At 41.3% G+C, this 20,117-nt stretch overlaps 1 long non-coding RNA gene across 1 annotated transcript; it reads left to right on the top strand.

Moving 5' to 3' along the window:
* Positions 1-9,487: 9,487 nt before the first annotated feature.
* On the top strand, positions 9,488-13,602 carry LOC133085334 (uncharacterized). Its single transcript, XR_009699549.1, has 2 exons — positions 9,488-9,727; positions 13,185-13,602. It is a non-coding gene; the product is annotated as an uncharacterized LOC133085334 (long non-coding RNA).
* Positions 13,603-20,117: the final 6,515 nt, after the last annotated feature.

Below are 20,117 nucleotides of genomic sequence, written 5' to 3'. Positions count from 1 at the left end.
ACTGTGAGGCAGTGAGGAGAGCTAGGGAGGCAGGGTGAGGAGGGGAACTCACCACACTTGGTTCCCTCCACCCAAATCCCAGCTTTAACTCAGGGAGAAGGAGAGTCCTTAGAAATAAACTCATCAGGACTTCCTGGCTGTCCAGTGGTTAAGACGCTGCGCTTCCAATGCACGGAGCGCGGATTCGATCCGTGGTGAGGGAACAAAGATCCCACATGCTGCGGGGGGCAGCAAAAAAAATAAAATAAAATAAACTCATAATTAGCTTAAAAATACTCTAGGAATAAATGAGCACAGATAAAAATAATAAAATAAGAAGGAGAAACGAAACAAGATAGGCAAAACTTTGATTATTGTTGAAGTTGCATGTGGTAGGCACTTGGAAACTAATCATACTCTTCTTTCTACTTCAGGGCATGTTTGAATATTATTCATAATAAAAAGTTTTTAAAAATCACCTTGAAGGGGAAGGAAAGTACAAAAAGGAAGTCTGAGAGTTCTATGTGGAAGGAGGTGAGGGATGAGTGAGCTCAGGGAGTTTTTCTGTTTTGTTTGGGGATTTTTGCACGTAGTAATTCAAACTACTCCCTGACTCACCTCTGCTTTCCCTTGCTGACTGTTCAGGAAGAAGATATACAAAACATCAGAGGTTTCAGGGAAAAGTGAGCTTTAGGAGGAAGTGCTCAAGAGGCTTTGTGTCAGCCCTGAGTGCTGGCAAGCCTCACCCCACACATGAGCCTTTGGCTGAGTCAAGTCAGATCTGAGACTGGGCAGTGGCCAGATATCGCTGTGAGTAGAATAGGAATGGAATGCTCTAAGGTCTGAGGGTAGGGCAGGGGAGGGGTAGATGTAGGTGGGCCGAACCAGTGGAATCACTGCTAGAGACCACGGGAGAGACAGGACGAAGGTGGGAAGCACTGTGCCCTCTATTTGTCATTTTCTGCCACAGCGCTGACACTGTAGGGAATCTGGAGCAAGTGGAGTCCTGGAAGAAAGAAAGCAAGAGAAAGAACAGATGTTGCTCACTTGCATTAGACTACAAACTTTCCTTCAGATCATCTCAAGATCTCCATGGCTGCACATAGAGCCAGCCTTATTTGTGAACACAGGATAAAAATCACCGAATGACATTCATCTTTCCCTGCCTTTTTTTTTTTTTTAATGAAATGATCCCCCCAAAAGGTTGACACATTTAATTGGGTTTAAAGTCAATATCAACTTAGCTAACACAACATTGTAAATCAACTATACCCCAATCAAAATTAATTTAAAAATTAAAAAAAAATAAAGTCAATATCAACTTAGTGTGATTTCCTATAACGGGACGCCTTGCCACTAGGAGATGAAAAGAAATAATAGCTAGCATTTATAAAGTGCTGATTAAGGGCCAGGAAATTGTCTTAAGCACTTTATTTACAGTATCTCATCTAATACTGTGAGGTAACTGATACTATATTCCCATTTTACAAATGTGAAAACAAAGCATTAGGAACCTTAGTAAAATACCCAGGATCATAGAGCTAGTAAATGACAAGGGCAGCATCTGAACTCAGATCCGTCTGACTAAAAGTCTATGTTCTTGGAAGTTCTAGTATGAACAAGAAGAAGTATGGAGATAGATCGTCAGGTCAGCGAGGGATTCTTGGCAATTCCTGAGGTGCATAATGGTACTAGACACTAAGAGTGAGAAAGAAAGAACACTAGTAAAGAAATGTGTGAGTGTGTGAGTGTGTGTGTCTCTTGGAGTGGAAGATGACCATTTGTAAAATGGCTGAAAGGTAATTGTAACGCAACTCTTTTAGAACAAAACACCGAAACAGTAAAATTCACAGGGAAAGGACCAAACTTCAAATAATTGTCACTGTGTGGTATTTCAACTTGAGGCAGTCGTCAAACAAGTTTTAGTGGAACCACATTTAATTCAAGTGGCAAAAAGCCTCTGAAGTCAAAAGAAGATATACCAGTTAAACTGGTGGCTTCTAGGACTTCCTTGGTGGTCCAGTGGTTAAGACTCTGTGCTTCCACTGCAGGTGGCAGGGGTTCAATCCCTGGTTGGGGAACTAAGATCCTGCAAGCTGTGTGGTACAGCCAAAACCAAAAACAAACAAAAAAACCTGGTGGCTTCTAATCTTTTAATTACCAAAGACAATTTTATTATTCCCAGACCTCTTGGTTCCTGATAACCTACATTTGTTAAGCTACAATGATTCTCTTGCTTAGACTGAGGTGAGATAACAAAAGCATCCAGCAAAGCCAGATGGCCACACAGGCACGGCTTCAGGTGGTGGAGTCAGCACAATGACCCAAGCCACACTGGGTCCGTCCTCAACTCACAGGTCCACGTTTGACTTTGTCTGGATTGACTCACACCAACCTATCCCAAAATAAAACCATAAGCAAGAGCTACATTGAAAAATTGGGGCAGTGAAAAATAAACCTGCCCCAATATTTTCTCCCTGACTTAAGTGGGAGAGAAAACCATGAAGAGATGTTTGCTTGGTGAGCAGGAGAGGTGAGTAGCGTTGAGATTTATTCAGGCCAGGATGAGGGTGGGGAAACATTTCTGACTCAAAATTAAGGACTGAGCCAGCATCTTGCCACTGAGCAGTGGTGCCTTACAAGGAGGCAACTCTCAAAATTTAGAATTTCCCTTTCTAATCTCCAAACTTCCCAAGCTCCTCCTTAACATACGTTGGCATGCTTGTTGGTTTGCATTCTTTTATACTCCACCTATTCCAAGGTAGGATTAAAGGCAGCTTGCAAAACTATCTACAATAAATGACAACACAAATCAAATTTAGGTAAGAGAAAAAAGGCAAGATATACTTTGATTGATTGTATTTTAGCTGTGAGGATGCTAAAATCACTGTACTTCCCTAAGCCTACATTTTGGTCCCCAAACTGGAATCTGTGGGTTCTTAGTGGCCACCCTTACTCCACTAATAAATTTGGAATTTCAGTGGTTTGATTTTACAAATGGTGGTGACAACTGAAGAAAAACACACCACCTAAAAGTTGCATGTTATGTTTTATTCAGTGACCCTACTGAGGACTATAGCCCAGGAGACAACCTCTCAGATAGCTCTGAGGAGCTGTTCCCAAGAAGTAAGGGAGGGGGCTTCCGTGGTGGTGCAGTGGTTGGGAATCCGCCTGCCAATGCAGGGGACACGGCTTTGAGCCCTGGTCCGGGAAGATCCCACATGTCGTGGAGAAACTAAGCCCGTGCGCCACACCTACTGAGCCTGCGAGCCACAACTACTGAGCCCATGTGCCACAACTACTGAAGCCTGCGTGCCTAGAGCTCGTGCTCTGCAACAAGAGAAGCCACCGCAATGAGAAGCCTGCGCACCACAACGAAGAGTAGCCCCTGCTCGCAGCAACTAGAGAAAGCCCGCGCCCAGCAACAAAAACCCAATGCAGCCAAAATAAATAAATAAATTAATTAATTAAAAAAAAAAAGAAGGGAGGAGCCAGGATATACAGGAGTGTTTGCTGAAAAAAAAATGTAGTTGGACATCAAAAGATTACTGCTAATCACAAAAAACAGATATCTCAAGTTAATGATTTTAGTTCTTTTCTATGTATGGGAGAATACAAGAGTCTGGGGCTCACTGAAATAGTTCCTTAGATATGCATCTTAACTGTCTAGGGCCAGTATCCTGTTTTTTTCCATGTTGAATTCCCACAGAGTGTACAGTCAGGGCGTACTGTGAGGGCAGCAGCACTGACTAACGGCTTGGTGGTGGGCAACGTTTCTTGTTTACTGGAATGGCAGGTGATGTTCTTTGTCCACAGTGGCTACTATTTACCAACTGCTGATCTAACCCGATTTAATTCTTAGATGGCACTAAAAATTTCAAGTTTTAAGGCAAGTTTGCTGTTATACTTATGACTCACCACAATGTAATTTTTCCATTTGTATTAATAAAAAATAAAAAAAACTTTGCCAAAAAGTTTTTGATAAGAATGAGATAACCAGGGTTGCCATAATGGATTGCTATCATTCAGATAAACTTAGTTTTAGTTAGCATGTTGCAGTCTATTTAGAGTAAATTTGTGGTCTTCATGAAGATTTCTGAAATGGGGCTTCCCTGATGGTGCAGTGGTTAAGAATCCGCCTGCCAATGAAGGGCACATGGGTTCGAGCCCTCGTCCGGGAAGATCCCACATGCCGTGGAGCAACTAAGCCCGTGCACCACAACTACTGAGCCTGCGCTCTAGAGCCCGCAAGCCACAACTACTGAGCCCACGTACCTCAACTACTGAAGCCCGAACGCCTAGAGCCTGTGCTCCGCAACAAGAGAAGCCACCGCAATGAGAAGCCCACGCACCACAACGAAGAGTAGCCCCGGCTCGCCGCCAACTAGAGAAAGCGTGCACGCAGCAACGAAGACCCAACACAGTCAAAAAAAGAAAAGAAAAACTTTCTGAAATGTTAAAATTATCTCACAGACCTCCATGTTTACCTTCTTATACCTAGGAACATTCTTGAAAGGACAGCCAACAACTATATCCAAAAACAAACAAATAAACAAAAGAGCCTAAGCCAACAAAGTAATCACAGGTGCCCTTCAATTTGCAAATCAGATATTTTCCCTGCACAAAGAATTATCCCATGGGAGAGCAACTCAGCTAAAATTTCAGGGTAAAGGGGCTTGCTTTCCCTTCATGAAACTGTGTCTTGTGCTCTGGTCAGGTAATGATGATCATCAGGGCAACTATCAGTTCAAGAAACACAGGCTTTTTTCCCCAGGAAGCTCCTCATATACCCTGGTAAGATCAGCAGATGGGTAAGCCAGTCCTATGGGCATGATGCTCCTAAATGACAGGTTATAGACCAAGGGGGCCAGGGTTTGATCCCTGGTTGGGGAACTAGATCCCACATGCATGCCACAACTAAAGATCCCGCGCGCCACAACTAAAGATCCTGCGCCGCAACTAAGACCCAGTGCAGCCTAAATAAATGAATAAATAATTTTTTTTAAAAAGTGAACTGACATGATGTCTGCAACAATTTACTTTCAAATGGCTCAGAAAAAAAAAGGAAGTGTATATGTGGCTAAAAGTTAACAATTGATGAATTAAGTGTGATAAATGAAATATTGCCTGCCATATCAGTAAACAAAGATGTCACAGTCATCAGCGATTGCAGTCACAGCAGATAGTGAGCTGGTGAGCCCTGAGGGAACTCAGGAAGGGAAAGAATACCTGCCATCTAGCAGCCACCACCCGCCCCCCCCCCCCCCCCCCCCCCCCCCCCGTAAGCCCTGAGGAAACTCAGGACATGAAAACACAGGATACTGGCCCCAGATAGCTGAGGTGCATATCAAAGGAATGACTTTAGTGAGCCCAGACTCTTGCATCTTCCCATACTCAGAAAAGTGCTAAATTCCTTAACTTGACATATCTGGGGTTTTTTTAATTAACAATAATCTTTTGACGTTCAGACTACCTGCCCTTTGTTACAAAACTCCTATATATCCTGGCTCCATCCCCCCCTCGCCTCCTCGGAGCAGTTCTCTCAGGATTACTTGAGATGCTGCCTTCTGGGCTTGAAGTCCTAAAACTTCCCACCAAATAAAACATAACTCTCAACTTTTAGGTTGTGAATATTTTTTTTTAGTCGACAGGTGGAAGGTATACTAGTGTTCATTGCACTATTCTTTCCACTTTTCTATAGGCTTGAAGATTTTCAAAGTAAACAGTTGGGGAGAAAATGGACATTAAAAATTTCCAAAATTAACAACATGGATTTACTATATAGCACGGGGAACTATATTCAATATCTTGTAATAAACTATAATGGAAAAGAATTTTTTAAAAAAGATATAGATATATACATATGTATATGTATAACCAAATCACTTTACTGTACACCTGAAACTAACACAATATTGTAAATCAACTATACTTTAAAAATTTTTTCCAAAAAAAATTAAAAATCCATAGTAAGTGCACCAAACTGTTAACAGTGCTTATCTTGGCTGAGGTGATATAGGGGTTCTTTTTTTTTCTTTATATAGTCCAGTTGTTCTACTGACCTGTATTGTTTTTGTAATCATAATATTTTTATTTCAATTTTTAAATATGTATATGCATCTATTTTTTAAAGGCCACAGTGGGGACTCTTTTCTTTGTCCCTGTGGCCTCTTTCTGCACAAAACACCCGCCCACCTCACAGCCCCAGCAATGCAAGCCCCCTACAAACCACATTCTCAACAAGTGCTTTCATGCATATCACTAGCCCCATATCTCCCTTCCCCACAAACACTTCCCTCATGAACTACTGCCCACACAAAACATATTCCTTCTAAACTGCTCTCCCAGAACAAATGGCTTTCTTCACCACTGACTGCACTTCTGGCAAGGCTTCCGCCCATAAATCACTCCTTCCTCAAAGTTCCTGCGTAACCCTTCCACCACCCATCCTTTCTGAGTTACTGCCTCAGTCCCCTGGTGAACTCCTCCAGGTGTGCTGCTAAAGATTTCTCAATTGCTGAGTTTCCCGTCTGATGAAGTGGTGAACTGCTTCCACTTTGGTCTGGGATCAGTCACAGCTCCCAACTCGTCCTAATCTAGCCTCCCAACTCCTCACCTCTTACCTTCTTCAAGAAGAAGTGGACATGCATATACATATAATTATTGCAACGTGAATGTACAGTGTAACATCTAATCTTCCTTCCATATAACTTAAGTGTTGGGGAAGTGTACCTTTGCTATTCAGGCTTTTGCAAACAAGTCCTGATGTTTCAAGCTACTTGATTTTTAGTGTTGGGGAAGTGTATCATTGTTATTCAGGCTTTTCCAAACAAGTCCTAATGTTTCAAGCTACTTGATTTGCATAGAATTTTAGATGTTGTAAGGTCAAAGATTTCTCTCTATGGCTTTGCCAAATATTCATCTAGCCCCTGTTTCCACACTTGAAGAACTTAACAATTTCTTTTTTGTGGAGCTCTTCACAAATGGAGTGGAACCTCTCTTCCAGTCTAATCTTAACTCACCAAAATTGCACAAAATAAATTTGATTCTTCTTTTACATCAACAATCCTTTAAAACGATAGAACACAGTTCCTCACTACTCCATTTCATCTCCAATTTGCCACCAAGCATAACTCCATCGGACCTTCATTTTCAGCCCAAACATGTGATGTGTTTCCACACAGTACCCACCCACATCACTCTCTATAGATTCAAAGATTTGGAGACAAAAGTTGTGAATATGAGTCCTAGCTTAGTCATTCCTTTGCTGTGTGATGGTGGAAAAGTCAGGTGACCTTTCTCTAAGCCTCTCTTTTCATCTGAAAAATGAAAATGAGAATAATATTAATGATACTCAATAGTCTCCATAAATATCAAAACTAAAAAGGACAAAGAATGTAAAATCTTTTGTAGACTGTAAAGCACTCTGTACATGTTACATGCTATGGTTATTCACATTAAAGATCCAATCACAGCAGGAGTGTCTTCCTCTCTCCCCACCCCCTTCCGCTTACAGATTAAATCCTTCTCTACTTGACTTTTTTTGGCTTTTTTTTTTTTTTTTGGTAAACTTTGGCCACACACTTTGAGATTCAGCATCAATGGGTCCTTTGGAATGATTGTGGCAGTGAATACTCCCCTGGAATCAGTTTATTTATACTAACAAAGGTCTAGCCTCATCCTTTTTAAAAATGCTTCCACGAAATAGCTGCAACTTCCCTCCATACTGGCCATTCCTCCACATTCAATCAACTTTACAATTACTTCCTTACCTGCTTCCTTACCTCCAGATCTCAAAGCCTGGCCACACTATCTGAGAATGTCCCAAAGTCTGGAGGCTTTGGGGTCTCCAAGCTGAATTTTAGCATTGAGGTTCTGGGAAGGAAGGGCTCAGTTCCCTCTAATATCTTTGAAGAGCATGTAATATTACCCTGCAGGGACAACCTTGCAGGGCTCTTTCTCTGTTGCCCTCTTATGGACAGCTATCAAGTCAAAGTCCAAGCTATCAGTGTGGACTCATTTCTTTTCACTATCAAGAGTCCCTATCGCATGGCACAGTTGTAACTATACGATAAACAAGTCATAGGGTACTGCATGGATAATCAATTAAAGGTCCCATTTAACTCCCAGTCAATAGTACAAACCATCTTGTCTCCTCCCTCATATCATATGCAAGTCCCATTTGGGGCCTCTCTGTTTCAAGATGTCTCCCATCGTTAAAAAATTAAAAAAAAAATTTTTTTAAAGCCTCTTTCTTTGACCTCACATCTTTCCTCCAACCACTACTCCCCTATGTAGTAAAATTTCTCAAATGAGTTATTTGTACATGCTGTCTCTACTTCCTCATCTCTCATTCATTCTGGTGTCCAGTCTAATCAAGGTGTTGAAGCTGAATCCGGCCTCTGTACCCCTACACCGAATTAAATCTCAGAGACAAAGTTTTGGATGCAGTAGAAAAGAATAGCTTTATTGCTTTGCAAGGCAAAGGGGGCCACAGAGGGTTAATGCCTTCAAAATTGTGTTTTGAGGCAACCTGGAGGGGGTAGTGAGGAGTTTTATAGTAATGGTTCAAAGAGGGCATGATCAGCTAGTGGACATTCTTCTGATTGGTTGGTGGTGAGGTAAGTGGGAGTCAGCATCATCAATCTTCTGGTTCCAACCAGTCTACGTGCTGGTGGGCAGCATACTTCTACCAGGTGGGGGTTTCAGAATCTGCAAAACAGCTCAAAGATATTGTTATGCATATCCCTTGAGGGCTGGAACCAGGACTCTGCCCCAAGGCTGCACTATTGTTTCTTGACTCTTCCTCCCCTGTCTCTGCATCCCCTCCCTTCCCTAATTAACATCTGTTTGAACCTGCCCATTGGAACTCAGAGAAGGTCATGGAGGCTGAAAGAAGCCTATTTCCTGTAATCAAGAAGTTGGGGGCGGAGGGGAATTCCCTGGCGGTCCAGTGGTTAGGACTCCTTGCTTCCACTTCAGGGGACACAGGTTTGATCCCCGGTCCGGGAACTAAGATCCCTCATGCCTCGAGGTGTGGCCAACAAACAAAAAAAAAAAAGTGGGGGTCACAGAACGGCTTTTGTGCCCAGGAGCCCCACAAGGTCCTGCTTGGTATCAGTGTCATTCTTGTTGCTCCACTAAGACTGAAACAGGAGGGAAGGGAGCAGGGCATGACATTTGAAAGAATGACATAGCCCGAGGACAGGACATAAATGGATTAGAACCAAATGAGTCCAAGTTGGTGGACAAGTCGACTTCCACTAGACCTTGAGCCTCAGTATACGCTCATTGTAACACATCAGCAAGTTAAATGACACACCCACAGGGGCCATGACAGTTCTAAGGCGACCATAAGGATCAAAAAGTGGGCGGTGGCCCAATTCCTGGAAATCCCCGCCCCTTCCTAAAATAGCTGGAATACTCCTCCCACTCCTTAGCCTATGAAGTTACCCACCCCTATAAAAACTGACAACCCCATACCCTGGTGCCTTTCTCACCTTCTGAGATGGCCCACACTCTGCCTGTGGAGTGTGTTTCTGTCTAAATAAATCCACTTCTTACCTATCACTTTGTCTCTCACTGAATTCTTTCTGTGCTGAGACATCAAGAACCTGAGCTTCATTAAGTCCTAAAACCAGGTGTGTGATCTCAGTTGGAAGACTGTGGGTTTTGGCTGGGTTCAAGTCCCAGCTGAGTGGGTTCAAGTCCCAATCTGAGGTGCACGGTTTCAAGACTACATGTCAAGGTAAGCGGTGAGTGACCTTGACTGCTCTCTTCACTTGTCCTCCAAGACATCCTATTTTCTGATTTTCCTCCTACCTCACTAATGGGTCATTCTCAAATTCCTTTGCTGAATCATTCCCCACATCCTGATTTCTGTCCCCTAGATAATATCATTTAGATCATTTGCTTTAATGTCATCTATATGCTAATGACTTCCAAATTTATGTACCTAGCTTAAATCTCCTCTCTTTGATTCCAGACTCATTTATCCAACTGCATACCCCACATGTCCACCTGGAGGTCTAGACTTTTAAAACTTATCAGCTATAAAAGCAAACTGCTCCTCCCTAAGAGTCTCATCTCAGTAAATGGCAGCTCCATTCACCTCACCTATTGGGGCAAAATTTTAGGAACAATTCTTGATTCATCTTTTCTTCTCATACTTTTTTCCAATATATCAGAAATTCTTGTCTGCTCTATCTTCAAAATATCTCCAAATTCTGACCTCACCTTACCACCTCCTTCACCATCACTGATGCAAACCAACTTTTAACCTGGTCTACCACAGTGGTCTCTTATCTGATCACCCTACTTCAATTTTGGCCCCATACCATGGATTTTCTACAAAGTAGTCAGTTGAGTTGTTTGTTGTTGTTGTGTTGTAGGGTAAATCAGTTTTTAAAATCCTTTCATTAGCCTCCTTTCATGCTCAAAATAAAATCCAAACTTCTTACCATGACCTACAACACCTGCCCACATCTCCAACTTTGTCTCCCACCATTATTTCCATTGTTCACTCTACTCTAATAATATTGGCCTTCTTGCTGTTGCTAAATTGCTAAGTTCCCTCAGAACCTTCATGCTAGTTGCTTGAACACTCTTCCCTAGTCATTCCATTGCTCACTCCCTCCTCTACTCAGGTGTCTATTCAAATGCCAGCTCCTCAGGGAGGCCTTTCCAGCACTAACCTATTCGAAATCTCTTGCTTCTTTATTACTTTCTCTCTCTCTCTCTTTTTTATTTCCCCTTGGCCACGCTGTGCGGCTTGTGGTATCTTAGTTCCCGACCAGGGATTGAACCCGGGCCCTTGGCAGTGAAAGCATGGAATCCTAAGCACTGGACCACCAGGGAATTCCCTCTTTTGTTTAATAGCCTTACTGAGGTATATTTTACATGTCATAAAATTCACCCATTCCAAGCGTACAATTCGATGCTTTTTAGTAACTTTACTCAGTAGTGTGACCACAACCATAAATCAGGTTTGGAACATTTTTACTCCCTGAATAAGATCCCTTATGCCCATTTACATTAATCTCCTTTTCTACTCTGAGCCCCAGGAAACCATTAATCTACTTTCTGTCTCTATAAGTTTGTCTTTTCTGGATATTTCATATAAACAGAATCATAGGATACACGTTCTTTTGTATCTGAATTGTCTTACTCAGCATGTTTTTGAAGCTCATCCATGATGCAGCATGTGTCTGCAGTTTGTTCCTTTTTATTGTTGAAAAGTATTCCATGGTATGGCCATACGTTTTATCTATCCATTCACCAGTTGTTTCCAGTTTCCATTATTAGTAAATGTTGCTGTAAACATTTATGTGTTAAGTCTTTGTGTGGATGTGTTTTTATTTCTCTTGAGTAGATACCTAGAAGTGGAACTGCTGGGTCACATAGTAGCTTTAACTTTTTGAGAAACTGCCAAACTGTTTATCCAAAGTGGCTACACCATTTTACATTCCCAGCAGTAATGTATGAGGGTTCTTGTTTCTCTGTATCCTGCCAACACTTGTTAATGTCTGTCTTATCTATTATAGACATAATAGTGATAGTGAAATGGTATCTCACTGTAGTTTTAACTTGCCTTTCCTTTCTCTATTACTTTCCATCCCCTTACTTTGATTATTTTTTCTTAACACTTATCGTTACCTTAGTTTTTTTTTTTATATTTGTATTTATTTGTCGTCTGACTCCCCAGTTAAATATAAACTCCTTGAAGGCAAGAACATTGTCTTGTTCTTCTCTGTTTCCCCAATCCCTAGAACTTTTGTTGAGTAAATGGATAAACATACCCTCTTCATGTTTATCTTTCTCTCTGAGCAGCAGCCTGGAGAGGTGCACTCAATAAGTGCTTTGTTCCGGACATTGAAAAGCTTCAAGCTTCCTCAAGTATTCATGGACAGACAACAGTTTATAAGTTGATAATTTGGGGGTTTAGCATACATATATGTACGTGTATATGCATATGTATGTACACACACACACACACACACACACCCCTCGGCATTTCTATATAAGCCTTAATACATCTGATTATCAAAAGGACATAGTTCAAAATAATTGTGGAAAAAATGAACAAATATCAATGCAATACAGTGTTGTCAAGTAAATGTTATGGTTATCTGAGTGGCCTTTGTTGAAAAATGCCAATACTGGGTAAAGGCTGATGACAAGACCTGACACAAACGTCACTTGAATAATCAAACAAGGTTATATATCCAAAGGGCACAAAATAAAGTCAGCTCAGTCAGAGAGATGAATAAATGTTTCAATTCAGACAGAAGTACAGACATCTTAGAAAACAAACTTATGATTACCAGGGGGGAAAGGAGGTGGGGAGGGATAAATTGGGAGACTGGGATTGACATATACACACTACTATATATAAAATAGATAACTAATAAGTACCTACTGTATAGCACAGGGAACTCTACTCAATACTCTGTAATGGCCTGTATGGGAAAAGAATCTAAAACACAGTGGATATATGTATATGTATAACTGATTCACTTTGCTAGACACCTGAAACTAACACAACATTGTAAATCAACTATACTCCAATATAAATTAAAAAAAAAAAAGCACAAACATCTTGACTCCAGCACCTTCACCAGAAGGTGTATTACTACTAAAAAAAAAGGTGTAAAACTACTACTGAAAACTACTAAGTAAGTGAGAGTCATATTAGACTCTATGGAAATATAACAGTATTTCTCAGTCTAGTCCACTTTTACTCCTAAGCAAGTGTGGATATGCCCAGAGCCCCTCCTCGGGTAGAAGCACCTCAAGTTTCTGGTTTATACAATGTACAATCCTATTGCAGGGTACAGTTTGGTTCTCTAAAGGCACCTCTCTCAGACTCTCCAGGCTAGTATATTCTGGTCTGAGAACATTCCTGAATCCAGTATTGTGTAACCTTACCAAGGATCAGTTTTCTAGATCTTTGGGAGTCCTGCTAACAAGCCTTTAGACCAACCGTAGAGCTATCCTGAAGTAACGAGTCAGTAGGTAGGAAATATTTTAGAAGCTGGACACCATAAAGAATGGCAGAATGGCAGAAAATATCCAAAATTACCCTTACCATAATTCCATATTTGTTTTTTTAAACAGTGTTGGTTCCTATCTGTTTGTGAAGGAGGAGGGTAATTTGGGGGAGCAAGCATCCAAGGAAACCTAATGACTTCCTTCTCTCCCTCCAGATTCATGATCTTGCAGGTCTATCAGTGGAAGTCCAGAGTGAGAACCTTCCCACCTCCAAAACAAGCATATCAAAAACAACCACTGTGGGCTTCCCTGGTGGCGCAGTGGTTAAGAATCCAGCTGCCGATGCAGGGGACACGGGTTCGAGACCTGGTCCAGGAAGATCCCACATGCAGTGGAGCAACTAAGCCCGTGAGCCACAACTACTGAGTCTGCGTGCTGCAACTACTGAAGGCTGTGAGCCTAGAGCCCATGATCCACAGCAAGAGAAGCCACTGCAATGAGAAGCCCGCGCACCGCAATGAAGAGTAGCCCCCACTTGCCGCAACTAAAGAAAGCCTGCGCGTAACAATGAAGATCCAACACAGCCAAACATAAATAAATAAAAAATAAATAAATTTATTTAAAAAAAAACAACCACTGTGCCAAATATCAACTATATTCCTTGATGGCAATTAAATTATTTTCATACTTCATTTGATGGAGTGGGTAGGATATTAACAATGGTAGTAGCTCTACAGTATTATTTGGAGGGAACAGTGGAGATTAATACTGTGAACTGGAATTGACCTGGACAGTCTTTGATGGGTAAAAAGAACACTGGATAGAACTAGAACACGTCAGGCTACATATAAAGCCGTACTATATTCCTACCAATCTTTTATTATAAAATTATAGCTCAAGTAGAAACAGCTCAAAATAAAATAGGAAAAGCAAAGACAAAGGCCAATATCAAATAGCTGGCTGACAAGCAAAATGGTTATTTTAAAAAATGAATAAAAGAGAGAAGGGAAAGAGGACAAGAAAAAAAGTGATTTGCAAATGAGCTAAAGTAAGCCTCCTAAATGAACAAACTCAGAATGGAAGTGGAAATGAAAACCAGATGGAGGGGTGGAGGAGTTCTCTGACCCCAAAACAAGAGAACAAAGGCAGATTAATACCAAACAATTTCAAATCTAATTTAGACCAAAGCTAAAACTCTGGCAAAAAGACTAAAGACAGGAAATTTTCCATTTTTATTAAAATCCAAATTTACAATAACAGAAAAACAAGGCAGATAGCCAGTGTTTATTCAAAGTCCCTTAGAAACAAAATGTAATTATGAAAAACAGAGGCCTATTTACAAGAAAAAGAGCAATGCAAATCTAAGCCTGATCAAATTTAGATGCAAGGCACAGCACGGAAGGAACAGTTCCATTCTTCTTCACTTTCTTGTTTTAAAGGGGCAGCAAGTGTTAGTATCTCTTTGTATCTACTTGTAAGTAATCAACTCAGACTGGGAAATAGCTAAAAACAAACAAACAAAAAACAAAAAAACCCCAAGCATACTCTTCCTTTGGTTCTAAAAAATTCGAGGTGACAGACATGTATTCTTGACAGCATTGACCTAATTCATCAAGTAAGCACACTAATTAACTGATGTGAAAAGATCTCCAAGATACATTAAGATATAATAAAATAGCAACGTGTAGAACAATAAGTATAACATGCTAACTTCTGTGTATAATAATAGGAGAAAAAATAAAAATATGTATTTTTATTTGTTTATATTTTTATAAATCCTGGAAGAATGCACAAGAAGCTAATAAAAGTGATTCCTAGTGGGGTGGGGAAGGAAGGGCAGATGGAGGAGAGAACTGAGATGAACATTTTCACTGTATACATTTTTTGTGGTTAACTATGTGATTATATCACCTATTCAAATTTTAATCTAAAAAAAGAGAAAACTAATTTGACTTAAGTGTATATTTTCATTTCTAAATTGCTTACGCTCTTGTCTTTATGTTTTATTTTATAACAGCATTTTCTTTCAAACACTACAAAAGACCTCAACCAGATTAAAAATTAAATACTTCACACCACTGATTACGGTATTCTACACAGCTAATTTGAGGTGAAATTAATACTACCGTCAAAAAAGCCTCCCTGCTTCTTTCCTTTGTTTTTTTTTAAATTAATTTATTTATATATTTTTGGCTGCGTTGGGTCTCAGTTGCTGTGTGCATGCTTTCTCTAGTTGTGGCGAATGGGGGTTACTCTTCATTGCAGTGCATGGACTTCTCATTGCGGTGGCTTCTCTTGTTGCGGAGCACAGGCTCTAGGTTCACGGGCTTCAGTAGTTGTAGCATGTGGGCTCAGTAGTTGTGGCTTACGGGCTCTAGAGCACAGGCTCAGTAGTTGTGGCGCACGGGCTTAGTTGCTCTGCAGCATGTGGGATCTTCCTGGACCAGGGCTCGAACCCGTGTCCCCTGCATTGGCAGGTGGATTCTTTTTTTTTTTTTTTTTTTTAATTTACTTATTTTTATTATTTATTTATTTTTGGCTGTGTTGGGTCTTCGTTTCTGTGTGAGGGCTTTCTCTAGTTGTGGTAAGTGGGGGCCACTCTTCATTGTGGTGCACGGGCCTCTCACTATCGTGGCCTCTCTTGTTGTGGAGCACAGGCTCCAGACGCGCAGGCTCAGTAGTTGTGGCTCACAGGCCTAGTTGCTCTGCGGCATGTGGGATCTTCCCAGACCAGGGCTCGAACCCGTGTCCCCTGAATTATCAGGCAGATTCTCAACCACTACGCCACCAGAGAAGCCCTGGTAGGTGGATTCTTAACCACTGCACCACCGGAGATGTCGAAAGCCTCCCTCCTTCTGGTTAGGCTTTAGTCCATCAAAATACTACAGTGTGATTTTCCCATCAGTCCTTAGTTAAAAAGCCTTCAATGGCTGGCCATTTGCCTGGAGAATAAGGTTCGTACTCCTTAGCCTGAGATCAGAGCTCTAAACAATCTAGCCCCTCTCCACCTTATCTCCAACTGCTCGCATTCATGATTTCTTCATTTTAACCTTTCCAGTCTGTTAAATTAGACATTCCTGAATTGGCCTGCATGTAGTGCTTTCAGCTATATCTTTCTCACCTCTCTTTCCTATAAAGCCTAACTTGAGTCCTACCAATCCTTTACCCACTCCCCATCCTCTGTAGCACGTTATCATTGGCACTTAGCATATACTACTTTTCACACATTATTGTATTCCTCTTTCAAAAACAATTTTTCTAAACAATGACAATACAACACACAAAAAGACTAAAAGTAGGCATAGAGGGTACCACTAATTCAACCTTGTTTTTCCTTTTTCATGCATATATCCTGTCCCCTGTCTAGACTGCAAGCACTTTGTCTTATTACCAATTTACATTATGGTTTTTAAGACAATGTTCTATACAAAATACATGATTAGTAACATTATTTTTTTTTTAAATAAATTTATTTATTTATTTTTGGCTGTGTTGGGTCCTTGTTGCTGTGTGCGGGCTTTCTCTAGTTGCAGTGAGCGGAGGCTACTTTTCGTTGCGGTGTGCAGGCTTCTCATTGTGGTGGCTTCTCTTCTTGCAGAGCACGGGCTCTAGGTGCATAGGCTTCAGTAATTGTGGCACGTGAGCTCAGTAGTTGTGGCTCGCAGGCTCTAGAGCGCAGGCTCAGTAGTTGTGGCACACGGGCTTAGTTGCTCTGCCGCATGTGAGATCTTCCTGTACCAGGGCTTGAACCTGTGTCCCCTGCATTGTCAGGCGGATTCTTAACCACTGTGCCACCAGGGAAGTCCTAGTAACATTACAGATGTAGGTAAAGATGACCATGATAGGGTCAGGGAAGAGAACCTGACTTGATGGGGTGTGTTTTGACACATACGATGAGGCTCAAGAAACTGAACCCGGGAATTCCCTGGTGGCGCAGTGGATAAGAATCCGCCTGCCAATGCAGGGGACACGGGTTCGATCCCTGGTCCGGGAAGATCCCACATGCCGCAGAGCAACTAAGCCTGTGCGTCACAACTACTGAGCCTGCGCTCTAGAGCCCTTGAGCCACAACTACTGAAGCCCGCGCTCCACACCAAGAGAAGCCACTGCAATGAGAAGCCCGTGCACCGCAACGAAGAGTAGCCCCCGCTCACCGCAACTAGAGAAAGCCCATGTGCAACCCACCGCAGCCATAAATAAATAAATACATTTATAAAAAAAAAAAAAAAGAAACTGAACCCATTTTTTAGGCATTCTGTAGGCCTCTCTGGAGAGTTTTTTTTTTTGAGAACTACCCTTCTCTAGGTGGCCCCCCAAGATCTATCTCCCTGACTTTGTGTTTTTATTCTTTTGCTCACCTCAATTGATACATTCATTTTGGGCTGGGTTGGTTGGCATTTTGAAACTGAAAATACTTGATAAACCAAATGTGGTGTAGCCATACAAGGGAATATTATTTGGTTATAAAAAGGAAGGAAGTGCTGATAAACGTTACAACTTAGGTGAACCTTGAAAACATTATGCTAAGTGAAAGAAGCCAGTCACAAAGTCCACATAATTCCATATATGATTCTATTCATAAGAAAGTCCAAAATAGTTCACTCTACAGAGCAGAAAGTAGATTAGTGGTTGTTTGGGGCCAGGGAGGTTGGGAGTGGGGGTGGAGTGCAGAGTGACAGCTAAAAGGTACAGGTTGCCTTTGGAGGTGATGGAAGTGTTCTAAAATTGACTCTGATGACAATTGATTGTACTTATCTGTGAACATACTAAAAATTTTTGAATTGCACACTTTAAATGGGTGAATTTTATTTTATGTGAATTATATCTCAGTAAAGTTGTTTTTTAAAAATATTGAAGACACTTTGTGGTCATGTTTTTCCTCCCCAGCCCATACCCACCTTGAACCTAGAATTCTAGTGAATTTAGAATTAATAATTATTATCTACAATTAAATGACTAGGGACTTCCTTCGTGGTCCAGTGGTTAAGACTCCATGGTCCCAATGCAGGGGGCCCGGTTCGCTACCTGGTCAGGGAAATAGATCCTGCATGCCGTAACTAGAGATCCCACACATCATAACTAAAGATCCCATGTGCCGCAACTAAGAGAGCAGCCAAATAAATAAATATTTTTTTTAAAATGACTATTACTTGCCTGTAGCTACTTTCCTTGTCATAGCTTACTTTGTACTATAAAGAATATATAATTTTGTTTTCTGTCACCATGGGGGTATATTTAATGCCCTAACATGAATTAGTAATATATACTTGTATAAAGTAGGTGAGTCCTAATTTTTGTGCTTAGATCTAAGGAATTAGACTCTTGAATTAGGACATCAAATGCATAATCTTCTTCATTAATCTAGTATTCTATTATGAAATACATGACACTTTCTAAATCTAAAAAGCTAGAAATGCCCTTAAATATTCCACTCAAGTCTCTCTGGGACATATTTTTCAGATGACACCATTCTGATTCCTGATCCATCTCACCAAGAGGCAGATCCAGGGTAAGAAAGCCAAGCAGCAAATGCAGTCCTCCTCTAACCCCCAAGTACCCATCTGCTATGTCTCCATGTCTTCTGTTCTAGTCACACCTGTTGTGACAATGACCCACAAACATTGCTCTGTGCTTCGGCTCACCCTGATGTGAAATCCTTCCTCCCTTTCATCCTTGAAGACTAAGCTCAAAGTTAAACAACCTTTCTCTCAATAACCAATCTCAAAGTCCAGTGTATACTTATAATCAGTTCGTCCTTTGGGCTCACAGAATATGTGACTTGTACCTATTTTATACTGCCTTATATGAACAGTTAATAGCTTTACAAATGTGTATCTGTTAAGACTGTAGGGGCCTTGAGAGGAAAAGACCATTTTTATATTCTCAATTTAACATTTTCTTAGGCTAAGAGTGTTATACAGAAATATTCAATAACTTGATTAAAAAGAAATGTAACTGTGAATCACTATATTGTACATCTATAACATAGAATATTGTACATCAACTATATTTCAATTAAAAAAATAAATTAAAAAAAATGTCTATAAGCATCTCATCAGATGCATAAGTTACTGTTGTGTGTATGTATCTAAAGGATGCACAGTCCTTCCCTCTACACCAGCTCTCTCAGAGACAAATGACAGACTCTAGCAGATTGCCAGGTAGGGTTTTAGAGGTGGATGAAGGTACAAAGAACGGATGAAAAGAAGAGTAGGTACAGGGCCACTCCAGGATACTTTTTCTTTGTGCTGGGCTCAGCTAGGTAGGTCAGGTAGCAAACAAAGGGTGATTTGAAAAGTTTTCGAAAGCTTTCCTGCCAAAATGCCTCTTCCATAGTATACTACTACTAACTGAAATGTTACCACTGTTGGAGAGTCATCCAGCTCTACCCGCTGTCAAAAGGCAAACAGGCCTGAGGGGGTGGGGATAGTATGATTTTCAAACGTGCCAGCCAGCTGAATGCAAGTTGATAAGCGCAAACAGTGCAGTGGGCCAACAAAAGGTAATGCCTAGGCTCCTGTCCCTGGGAGGTTCTGACCAAGAACGGTGAAAAGGAAAACGAACACCCAGGAAGAAAGCAATAGGAGGCAAGGAAGTGCTGCAAGAGAAGAGGCTAGAGTATGAGTCAACTTCACAGGGGCTGGCGGGACGCTAATGAGCAGTGGAGGTGCCGGCAGCAGAGGAAGGGGCATTTGCCACTGCACTGTCGGAATGGAGTGACAGAATGTATGGCTGTCACGAACTATGGCAGAGGTTAGGGGTGGGGGGAACCGAAGGAAACCAACAGGAAATACAATTAGGGCTTACCAAGGATGTGGCAACTATGGAACATAAGCTGAGATCAGTAAACGAATTCAGATATTCATGAGAGCCGACAGAGAGAGAAACAACCAGAAAACAAAGGGACAGAGGCAAGACTGATCTGAGGGAAGTGGCCATCATGTATAGTCCTTCCTTATCTTCTAACACTGTCTTTCACCTCTTTGCTTTTCTTCCATCCTTTCCTGCATTCGCATACCATCTACCTCAATTCTTAGCTGTCTGAGAAGCAGAGAGTCAAACCACAAGACATGTGGTCTCATGATTGGTTTCATGCCAGTCTTGGCCTGTGCCCCACCCTTATCCCAAATTACACAAAAATGCAGAAA

The sequence above is a fragment of the Eubalaena glacialis genome, chromosome 2, assembly GCF_028564815.1.
Source record: "Eubalaena glacialis isolate mEubGla1 chromosome 2, mEubGla1.1.hap2.+ XY, whole genome shotgun sequence".
Lineage (NCBI taxonomy): Eukaryota > Metazoa > Chordata > Mammalia > Artiodactyla > Balaenidae > Eubalaena > Eubalaena glacialis.
This window is presented reverse-complemented; position numbering and strand designations above follow the sequence as displayed.